Here is a 12,558-nt window from a genome sequence, read left to right on the forward strand (position 1 = left end):
AGTACACTAACTGTGTTCATTCAAGCACCAAGATAGAGGGAGAGATTTCTCTATTAGTTATGGGGGGAACAACCCTGAGATAATGATGATCTGGACATCATCTCACATTCTCTGAGTCAGCGACGAGTCTACACGCTCCCCTGTCACTCACTGTGCTGATTGGTTGTTTTCATTTCAATGTTTCAGGCCACAGAAGAAGGTGGGGATGATTTTTTATTTTTTTTTAACCTTTATTTTACTAGGCAAGATCTAATTCTTATTTTCAATGACAGCTGAGGAACTGTGTTGTTCGGCCTAGGAACCTGCCTAGTTCAGGAGCAGAACAACAGATGTTTACCTTGTCAGCTCAGGGATTTGATCCTGCAACCTTTCAGTTACTGGCCCAATACTCTAACCACTAGGCTACCCTGCCACCCCTACACTCTAACCACTAGGCTACCCTGCCGCCTCTACACTCTAACCACTAGGCTACCCTGCCACCCCTACACTCTAACCACTAGGCTACCCTGCCGCCTCTACACTCTAACCACTAGGCTACCCTGCCACCTCTACACTCTAACCACTAGGCTATCCTACCACCCCTACACTCTAACCACTAGGCTACCCTGCCACCTCTACACTCTAACCACTAGGCTATCCTGCCGCCTCTACACTCTAACCACTAGGCTATCCTGCCACCTCTACACTCTAACCACTAGGCTACCCTGCCACCTCTAACACTAGACTACCCTAACCACTAGGCTATCCTGCCGCCTCTACACTCTAACCACTAGGCTACCCTGCCACCTCTACACTCTAACCACTAGGCTATCCTGCCGCCTCTACACTCTAACCACTAGGCTATCCTGCCACCTCTACACTCTAACCACTAGGCTACCCTGCCACCTCTACACTCTAACCACTAGGCTATCCTGCCGCCTCTACACTCTAACCACTAGGATACATTCCTGCCACCTCTACACTCTAACCACTAGGCTACCCTGCCACCTCTACACTCTAACCACTAGGCTATCCTGCCGCCTCTACATTCTAACCACTAGGCTCTCCTGCCACCTCTACACTCTAACCACTAGGCTACCCTGCCACCTCTACACTCTAACCACTAGGCTATCCTGCCGCCTCTACACTCTAACCACTAGGCTACCCTGCTCCTGCCACCACTAGGCTCTACACTCTAACCACTAGGCTACCCTGCCACCTCTACACTCTAACCACTAGGCTACCCTGCCGCCTCTACACTCTAACCACTAGGCTACCCTGCCACCTCTACACTCTAACCACTAGGCTATCCTACCACCCCTACACTCTAACCACTAGGCTACCCTGCCACCTCTACACTCTAACCACTAGGCTATCCTGCCGCCTCTACACTCTAACCACTAGGCTATCCTGCCACCTCTACACTCTAACCACTAGGCTACCCTGCCACCCTACACTCTAACCACTAGGCTATCCTGCCGCCTCTACACTCTAACCACTAGGCTACCCTGCCACCCCTACACTCTAACCACTAGGCTCCTGCCGCCTCTACCCTAACCACTAGGCCGCCACCTCTACACTCTAACCACTAGGCTACCCTGCCACCTCTACACTCTAACCACTAGGCTATCCTGCCGCCTCTACACTCTAACCACTAGGCTACCCTGCCACCTCTACACTCTAACCACTAGGCTATCCTGCCGCCTCTACACTCTAACCACTAGGCTATCCTGCCACCTCTACACTCTAACCACTAGGCTACCCTGCCACCTCTACACTCTAACCACTAGGCTATCCTGCCGCCTCTACACTCTAACCACTAGGCTACCCTGCCACCTCTACACTCTAACCACTAGGCTATCCTGCCGCCTCTACACTCTAACCACTAGGCTATCCTGCCACCTCTACACTCTAACCACTAGGCTACCCTGCCACCTCTACACTCTAACCACTAGGCTATCCTGCCGCCTCTACACTCTAACCACTAGGCTATCCTGCCGCCTCTACACTCTAACCACTAGGCTATCCTGCCACCTCTACACTCTAACCACTAGGCTACCCTGCCACCTCTACACTCTAACCACTAGGCTATCCTGCCGCCTCTACACTCTAACCACTAGGCTACCCTGCCACCTCTACACTCTAACCACTAGGCTACCCTGCCGCCTCTACACTCTAACCACTAGGCTATCCTACCACCCCTACACTCTAACCACTAGGCTACCCTGCCGCCTCTACACTCTAACCACTAGGCTATCCTACCACCCCTACACTCTAACCACTAGGCTACCCTGCCGCCTCTACACTCTAACCATTAGGCTATCCTAACCACCCCTGCCACCTCTACACTCTAACCACTAGGCTATCCTGCCGCCTCTACACTCTAACCACTAGGCTAACCACTAGGCTATCCTAACCACTAGCCCTGCTACACTCTAACCACCCCAACACTCTAACCACTAGGCTATCCTACCACCCCTACACTCTAACCACTAGGCTATCCTACACTCTAACCACTAGGCTATCCTGCCACCTCTACACTCTAACCACTAGGCTACCCTGCCACCTCTACACTCTAACCACTTAGGCTATCCTACCACCCCTACACTCTAACCACTAGGCTATCCTACCACCCCAACACTCTAACCACTAGGCTATCCTACCACCCCTACACTCTAACCACTAGGCTACCCTGCCGCCTCTACACTCTAACCACTAGGCTATCCTACCACCCCTACACTCTAACCACTAGGCTACCCTGCCACCTCTACACTCTAACCACTAGGCTATCCTACCACCCCTACACTCTAACCACTAGGCTATCCTACCACCCCAACACTCTAACCACTAGGCTACCCTACCACCCTACACTCTAACCACTAGGCTATCCTACCACCCCTACACTCTAACCACTAGGCTATCCTACCACCCCAACACTCTAACCACTAGGCTATCCTACCACCCCTACACTCTAACCACTAGGCTATCCTACCACCCCAACACTCTAACCACTAGGCTATCCTACCACCCCAACACTCTAACCACTAGGCTACCCTGCCGCCTCTACACTCTAACCACTAGGCTATCCTACCACCCCTACACTCTAACCACTAGGCTATCCTACCACCCCTACACTCTAACCACTAGGCTACCCTGCCGCCTCTACACTCTAACCATTAGGCTATCCTACCACCCCTACACTCTAACCACTAGGCTATCCTGCCGCCTCTACACTCTAACCACTAGGCTATCCTGCCGCCTCTACACTCTAACCACTAGGCTATCCTACCACCCCTACACTCTAACCACTAGGCTATCCTACCACCCCAACACTCTAACCACTAGGCTACCCTGCCGCCTCTACACTCTAACCATTAGGCTATCCTACCACCCCTACACTCTAACCACTAGGCTATCCTGCCGCCTCTACACTCTAACCAATAGGCTACCCTGCAGTCCTGCCATGTGACATGCTAGATTCATTATGAATCATCTCCATGCCTCCAACTTCCCTTATCTCAATCCTCATTGGAAGTCTGACACATCAACTCTGCATTACTTTGTCTCATTAATCAATGCACACTAATGGTAGCTGACGACCGTAGAAAGTTGAGTCTGTTTGTGACAACCTCTCTGTCTTTAGATTAAAAAGCACTGGCAAGGAAAACAGGGCACAAATTAACCAAATCTTCCTCTCATGCTGCTTCACTGGGCATTAGCAACACATTATTATCAATCTGTTTTGATTGATGTATTTCAGCATGGATTAATTGGCAACAGGTGTGGCAAAGATCTCTATTTGGGTGCAGGATGTTTTTTTTTTAAAGCAGCACACATAAGGGTGTAATGAATTAATGGGTTTGCCCCATTAATAATTTTCCTCCAGTAGGTGCTGTGCTTGGCCCGCCACAGCTGCATAAACAGAGATGTTGTCCCCTGCTAAGGGCTTTCAGAGAGCTTCAAAGAGCCGTCCTTTATTTCAATCCATCTACACAGTGGCACTCTCAAGTTAATAATCAAGTAACCAAGGGTAGGCAAATATCAAAAGATCTTCCATCTTGTGTCATTTAATGAGGGTTTGTGCTATAATCCATGAGTCACTTTTGTTAAAGATGTGACTTAACCAATTGGCTTGGACGGACTGCCAGAAGCATAGGGGACCTAGTACCGAGCCCTGGGGAACACCGTATGAGGCTGTGCGATTGAAGACTTCTGGAAAGAGCTAATAGAGATCTGAATACATTGTGTATTTAAATGTTTGATCAGGCATAAAACAATCAATACATACCCAAACAGCAACTATGGTTTTGAGCTGTCTATTAATTTGCATTACAACATATATTTTGTGTACATGGAGGATTGGAACCATAAAGTCAGTATGTTATTGAATGTGCCGACTGAAACTCTAAAGTGCTAAATGTATCTGAAAAAAATATTTATATACATTTTATTGTCCCTCACAAAAAAACAAGAAAAACTTGAAAGAATACTACAACATCTTATATTTTCCAGATCTATTTCATCTTCTTATTTAGATAATGTGATATGAAGTGAACTCCATTCAATATGAAAGTAATGACAATCTATTCTATTCAAACAGAGTGTTTTAAACCTTTGGTCATGCTAATCACATGTCCTTTTATTCTCAATGAAGATTCTAGTTTGCTCTCCGTTTTCTTTCCTTTCATATTTGACGCTTATTATCTCATTTTCTTTTCGAGGTCCTTGATTATCCCGCAGCCTGTCCATGATTACCCCTCAGTCTGCAAATGGACAATAATTGCTGCCCCACTGCTTACAAAGATCTGTGGAGGAGAGAGAAAAATAATCATTTTACATTGGTTGATCAACAAAAGGGGTAAATGAATGTGCCATTTTGTTTTTGCTTCCCTTTGTAGAACGACACACCTTTTACTTTCCCCATTACAAGTGAATATCCTGTGCTTTATTTTCAAACATAATAATGGACAACAAGCAGAAAATTGAATTAAAAAAAAATGGGAGCGAGAGCTTTGAACACATATGCCTGCAGGATTCTTACCACTTTGATGTAGATCTTTCAGCTCGATGAAAGACGGGTCCGTTTGGCCTGGGGCCGCGTAAAAATTTACACGCTTTAATCATATTCTCTCTCCCTCCTTACTAGGTGTGTGCCAAGTGAAGTCCCCCCTCCGCGCTCGATCATTTTCTAGCATTATCGTAGGAGACTAGATGTCTCCTAAGTTACTGCGACAAAACGGTGTGAAGTGACTTCCCGCTCTAAAAAAGCGGATTTAATTATCACTCCGACACACCCTCCCCCTCCTCCTCCTCTGGAGAAGGTGAGGGTGGGGGAGGAGACTGTGGAGATAGGTGGTTGGTTGTGCCTGTGAGGCGGGGGGGGGGGGCAGGGATAAGGAGAAAAGCCGTAGCAGTTGTTGTTTTAATACTATAATAAACCCTGCGATGGCAGCATCTGATTGCCATCAGCTGGATGAATCAGAAAGATTAATGACAGCCATTTTGTTATGAGAGAAGGGGGAGATGAGGTGGGTGGGGAGGTGAGGGGGTGGGGACGTGGGGGGGGGGGCGGGTTGGAGGAGATGGGGGTTGGGCCGGTGGGGAGGTGAGTTGTGTGTGGAGAGGGGGTGTTGGAGACAGGGTGGGGGGTGCGTCTATCCAGAACAGATGAGATTGACCTCACCTCAGAACGTATTAAGATGGTCAAATGAGTGTAAAATGTCACGGGTCCTTGTTTAGGTGGATATACAATATTATAATGGAGTACCGTTGTTGATCGACTGACTGTCCTCTGTTTTGAATCAGTTCAGAAACATCCAACACATATCATGGAATGGGTGCCAAAATGAGTGGAGGAGGAATTGTCATAATGCCAGCAGAACTTTATGGCACTAAGGAATATAAACCTTTAATCTTTTTCTCATTGTGCACTGATATATTTATCAGACGTGGATCATTCCTTTACAAATGGAAGCTAGGACACACAAACACCTATAGTAAAGACAAGTTGTTTAATCATTTGCTTGAATGCTAACCTCTACCTAGGAATATTCGTCATGAACCTTTCTCACACATTATTGTTTCTTCAGACGGGCAGATATACATGCCTAACAACACCACAAACCACACAGTCTCATCAACCTATTACCATGGAGGGGAACTCTGTCACCTAACCAGTGTTACCAGTAATACAGGGCTTGTCTATTATTATATGGAGATAGAGGAACATAGAAGACCAATAGGATTTTGAGGGGGGGGACATATAACCACTTATCCCGCTCTGAATACAAAGGGCTGGACCCCACACTATCACAAAGAAAACAGCTTAGCAGTGAGGGCATTTGTTTTCCATTCAGTGGGAGAAGCACTTTGTCTTTCCAATCGTTACCTGTTTGAGAATCAGTTTCTCCATTAAGGTTAGGCCTAAAGAGGGAGGTGCTGTCTGGGGCTAAATTGCAATTAGTGGGCCTGCGAGTGAGGCCGATACCAGTTAACTTGGGATATTGGAGTGCAAGAGCCCTAGTAATCAGCCTTTGGTCATGTAGAACAATGCATAAAATTAAATTGACATTAATGAATAATTGTGTAATGAAAATGGAAGAGGCGAGTTAATTACATGTTACGGTGAGTGTAATGCCCAGATAACCTTGTGTCTAATGCTATTGTTAGTCTGGCTGCCAAGCCTCTCCTCTTTCCTCTCCTCTCCTGTCACAGAAACCCCCCCCTCTCTCTCTCTCTCTCTCTCTCTCGCTCTCCTCTACTCTCTCCTGTCACAGAGCCCCCCCCCCTCTCTCTCTCTCCCGCTCTCCTCTACTCTCTCCTGTCACAGAGCCCCCCCTCTCTCTCTCGCCCTCCTCTACTCTCCCCTTTCACAGAAGCCTCTCTCTCTCTCTCCTCTCTCAGAGAAGCCTCTCTCTCTCTCTCCTCTCTCAGAGAAGCCTCTCTCTTGCTCTCTCTCTTTCTCCGCTCGGCGGGAAGTCATTAGAGCCAGAGTAGATAATGCCGCGGTGACGCCGGCCAAACCCAGAGTGGCTACAATCTAGCAGAGACTTTCTTTCAGGTGCCTTTTTCTCCTGAGTGGGGCATGTTGAAGTCATTTGTACACAGCCTGAATGGAATTAAAGGTCACATGCGCTAAGTGGCTTGGATGGGCTCTCCTCTCCTCTCCTCTCCTCTCCTCTCCTCTCCTCTCACACTCAGCCAGACCCACTTACCTAAAGGGAATGTCATGGGGACAGATCAACCCAACCAGGTTCACTCAGCTAGAGGACTGTCATGGGGACTAAAAGGACTATCATGGGGACTAAAGGGACTATCGTGGGGACTAAAGGGACTATCGTGGGGACTAAAGGGACTATCGTGGGGACTAAAGGGACTATCACTAAAACTAAAGGGATTATCAGGGGACTAAAGGGACTATCATGGGGACTAAAAAGACTGTCATGGGGACTAAAGGAACTATCCTGGGGACTAAAATGACTGTAACGGGACTAAACAGGACTATCATGGGGACTAAAGGGACTATCATGGGGACTAAAGGGACATGAGGACTAAGGGGACTATCATGGGGACTAAAGGAACTATCACTAAAACTAAAGGGATTATCATGGGGACTAAAGGGACTATCACTAAAACTAAAGGGACATGGGGACTAAAGGGATTATCATGGGGACTAAAGGGACTATCGTGGGGACTAAAGGAACTATCGTGGGGGGCGAAAGGGACTATCAAGGGGACTAATTGAGTCAAATGTAAACTGGGGATGATTAGGTGACCGTGATGGTATGAGGGCCAGATTGGGAATTTATCCAGGATACCGGGGTTAACACCCCTACTCTTACAATATGTGCCATGGGATATTTAGCGACCACAGAGAGTCAGGACACCCGTTTAATGCACCCTCGAAGGAATTGTCTGTAGATAGCCGAGACAGGATTGGGTTCCAGGCACAGATCTGAGGAAGGGTACCAAAACATGTCAGCATCATTGAAGGTCCCCAGTGGTCTCCATCATTCTTAAATGGAAGATGTTTGGAACCACCAAGACTCTTACCTACAACTGGCCGCCCGGCCAAACTGAGCAATCAGGGGAGAAGGGCCTTGGTCAGGGAGGTGACCAAGAACCCGATGGGCACTCTGACAAAGCTTTAGAGTTCCTCTATGGAGATGGGAGAACCTTCTAGAAGGACAACTATCACTGCAGCACTCCACCAATCAAGCCTTTATTGTAGAGTGGTCATACAGAAGCCACTCCTTAGTAAAAGGCACATAACAGCCCGTTTGCAGTTTGCCTAAAGGCGCCTAAAGGACTCTCAGACAATGTGAAACAAGATTCTCTGGTCTGATGTAACCAAGATTGAACTATTTGGCCTGAATGCCAAGCATTACGCCTGGAGGAAACCTGGCACAATCCCTACGGTGAGGCATGGTGGTGGCAGCATCATGCTGTGGGGATGTTTTCAGTGGCAGGGACTGGGAGACTAGTCTGGATTGAGGCAAAGATGAATGGAGCCAAGTATAGAGATCCTTGATGGAAACTTGCTCCAGAGCGCACAAGACCTCCGACTGGGGTGAAGGTTCTCGTTCCAACAGGACAACGACCCTAAGCACACAACCAGACAACGCAGGAGTGGCTCCCGGACAAGCCTCTGAATGTCCTTGAGTGGCCCAGCCAGAGCCCGGACTTGAACCTGATTGAACGTCTCTGGAGAGTCCTGAAAATAGCTGTGCAGCAATCCCCATCGAACCTGACAGAGCTTTAGAGGATCTGCTGAGAAGAAAGGGAGAAACTCCCCAAATACAGGTCTGCCAAAGTTGTAGAGTCATACCCAAAAAGACTCAATGCTGTAATCGCTGCCAAAGGTGCTTCAGCAAAGTATTGTGTAAAGACTCTGAATAACTTATGTAAATGTGATATTTAAAAAAATATATAAATTAGGAACAATTTCTAAAAACCTATTTCTATTTTGTCATTACGGGGTATTGTGTGTAGATCGATGAGGGAATTTTTCAAAATACATTTTAGAATAAGGCTGTAACGTAATCAAATATGTACAGAGACAAAGTATAATCTCAATTCAACTGCTCAGACAAAAGAGGCATGTGGCAGAGTCTAGAGTCAATCACGGACTACAAGAAGAAACCCAGCCCAGTCACGGACCAGGATGTCTTGCTCCAAGGCAGACTAAATAACTTTTTTGCCCGCTTTGAGGACAATACAGTGCCACTGACACGGCCTGCAATGAAAATATTTGGACTCCTCCTTCACTGCAGCCGAGGTGAGTAAGACATTTAAACGTGTTAACCCTCGCAAGGCTGCAGGCCCAGACGGCATACCCAGCCGCGCCCTCAGAGCATGCGCAGACCAGCTGGCCGGTGTGTTTACGGACATATTCAATCAATCCCTATACCAGTCTGCTGTTCCCACATGCTTCAAGAGGGCCACCATTGTTCCTGTTCCCAAGAAAGCTAAGGTAACTGAGCTAAACGACTACCGCCCCGTAGCACTCACTTCCGTCATCATGAAGTGCTTTGAGAGACTAGTCAAGGACCATATCACCTCCACCCTACCTGACACCCTAGACCCACTCCAATTTGCTTACTGCCCAAATAGGTCCACAGACGATGCAATCTCAACCACACTGGAAGTTGTGGGCGACTTCAGATGAGTCCCAAGGTAGTTGTGGGCGACTTCAGAAGAGTCCCAAGGAAGTTGTGGGCGACTTCAGACGAGTCCCAAGGTAGTTGTGGGCGACTTCAGACGAGTCCCAAGGTAGTTGTGGGCGACTTCAGACGAGTCCCATGGTAGTTGTGGGTGACTTCAGACGTGTCCCAAGGTAGTTGTAGGGGACTTCAGACGAGTCCCAAGGTAGTTGTAGGGGACGTAGAGCGAAACGGAGAACACCGTCGTGTCTGTGAGAGTCTCATCTTTCCATGGGGCCTAAAAGGACTAACATGGGGACTAAAAGGACGAACATGGGGCCTAAAAGGACTAACATGGGGCCTAAAAGGACTAACACGGGGCCTAAAAGGACTAACATGAGGCCTAAAAGGACTAACATGGTGCATAAAATGACTAACACGGGGCCTAAAAGGACTAACATTGGGAATAAAAGGACTAACACGGGGCCTAAAAGGACTAACATGGGGCCTAAAAGGACTAACACGGGGAATAAAAGGACTAACATGGGACCTAAAAGGACTAACATGGGGAATAAAAGGACTAACATGGGGTCTAAAAGGACTAACATGGGGAATAAAAGGACTAACATGGGGAATAAAATGACTAACATGGGGACTAAAAGGACTAACATGGGGCCTAAAAGGACTAACATGTGGCCTAAAAGGACTAACATGGGGACTAAAAGGACTAACATAGGGAATAAAAGGACTAACACGGGGCCTAAAAGGACTAACATGGGGCCTAAAAGGACTAACATGGGGAATAAAAGGACTAACATGGGACCTAAAAGGACTAACATGGGGCCTAAAAGGACTAACATGGGGAATAAAAGGACTAACATGGGGCCTAAAATGACTAACATGGGGAATAAAACGACTAACATGGGGACTAAAAGGACTAACATGGGGCCTAAAAGGACTAACATGGGGCCTAAAAGGACTAACATGGGGACTAAAAGGACTAACATGGGGCCTAAAAGGACTAACATGGGGAATAAAAGGACTAACATGGGGCCTAAAAGGACTAACATGGGGACTAAAGGGCGGCAGGGTAGCCTAGTGGTTAGAGTGTAGAGGCGGCAGGGTAGACTAGTGGTTAGAGCGTTGGACTAGTAACCGGAAGGTTGCAAGTTCAAACCCCCGAGCTGACAAGGTACAAATCTGTCGTTCTGCCCCTGAACAGGCAGTTAACCCGCTGTTCCTAGGCCGTCATTGAAAATAAGAATTTGTTCTTAACTGACTTTCCTAGTAAAATAAAAAAATAAACAAGTTGGACTGGCACGGGTACTAAAGGGACTGTGATGGGAACTAAAGGACTATCATGAGGACAAACAAGATCCACCAGTTGTGCTTCTTAGGGACTAAGGACAGGTACATCAGCCAGGCAAAGTGTTCATGACCAGAGAGAAAGCTAGCCATCTAAAAAAAAAACATATCACAATTCTACAAGGACCATTATGAAAGCATAATAATGATAATGACCATAGGCTTGGGTATAGCGTAGATACCGTGTACTGGGGTCTTTAATTTAATTTAATTTAATTTAATTAATTAATTGTCAATAATATCGAAAAAATTTCAATAAATTGGAATATATGTAGATAGGTATAAAGGAGGGCTTGTTGTCAGAATAGGGAAACTAATCACCATCCATAGTGAGAGGGCTTGTTGTCAGAATAGGGAAACTAATCACCATCCATAGCGAGAGGGCTTGTTGTCAGAATAGGGAAACTAATCACCATCCATAGTGAGAGGGCTTGTTGTCAGAATAGGGAAACTAATCACCATCCATAGTGAGAGGGCTTGTTGTCAGAATAGGGAAACTAATCACCATCCATAGTGAGAGGGCTTGTTGTGTCAGAATAGGGAAACTAATCACCATCCATAGTGAGAGGGCTTGTTGTCAGAATAGGGAAACTAATCACCATCCATAGTGAGAGGGCTTGTTGTCAGAATAGGGAAACTAATCACCATCCATAGTGAGAGGGCTTGTTGTCAGAATAGGGAAACTAATCACCATCCATAGTGAGAGGGCTTGTTGTCAGAATAGGGAAACTAATCACCATCCATAGTGAGAGGGCTTGTTGTCAGAATAGGGAAACTAATCACCATCCATAGTGAGAGGGCTTGTTGTTAGAATAGGGAAACTAATCACCATCCATAGTGAGAGGGCTTGTTGTCAGAATAGGGAAACGAATCACTGTCCGTAGTGCTTCTCTTGACTCTTGCTTTCTCACCAAATGAAACGCCTTGGCCCTGGCACTATTGGGAAAATTAACGAGAACAAATTAGTTTGGTGGAAGGTAGCATTTGTATGTGAAACCCTTGGCTCGTCCTTTTTAGTAATTACGCAGACAAATGCCCTGACTTCACACCTCAAACACCTGCACAGACTTTTAAATCTGCAGAGTTTGCTCATTTCTTTTCCTCTTGCGTTTTTGGGTCAATTTCAGACTCTAACGTCCATAGGGGAATGACCTTTTGTTGATTGCAAAGTAAAGTATTTTAGGTCTCAGTGGTTAGATTGATCCTTCTCTCTCCCTTATGGTATATATACACTGCAGAACACACATAACAGGATTAGAATTCACTAGTTGGCTAGGTGGATAAACTCATAGACTCAAATACAATCTATGCATGCTATTTCTACAGTTTATAGTCCTCAGATCCTCAAAGATCTACTCTCTGGTCCAGTGTCGTGCCCTCCGATCCTCAAAGGTTTACAGCTGCACCATCGAGAGCATCTTGACTGGCTGCATCACCGCTCGCTATGACAATTGCAAGGCAAGGCACTACAGAGGTTAGTGCGTACAGCCCAATACATCACTGGGGCCGAGCTCCCTGCCATTCAGGACCTCTATACCAGGTGGTGTCAGAGGAATGGCCCTAAAAATGTTCT

At 46.8% G+C, this 12,558-nt stretch overlaps 1 long non-coding RNA gene across 1 annotated transcript; it reads right to left on the reverse strand.

The window, feature by feature from the left end:
* Positions 1 to 4,279: 4,279 nt before the first annotated feature.
* On the reverse strand, positions 4,280 to 5,230 carry LOC118375582 (uncharacterized). The gene is made up of 2 exons (XR_004823850.1): positions 5,021 to 5,230; positions 4,280 to 4,784 (listed from the first exon to the last, which is right to left on the reverse strand). It is a non-coding gene; the product is annotated as an uncharacterized LOC118375582 (long non-coding RNA).
* Between the last annotated feature and the right edge of the window lie 7,328 nt (positions 5,231 to 12,558).

This window comes from Oncorhynchus keta, chromosome 1, assembly GCF_023373465.1.
Source record: "Oncorhynchus keta strain PuntledgeMale-10-30-2019 chromosome 1, Oket_V2, whole genome shotgun sequence".
NCBI classification, from domain to species: Eukaryota; Metazoa; Chordata; class Actinopteri; order Salmoniformes; family Salmonidae; genus Oncorhynchus; species Oncorhynchus keta.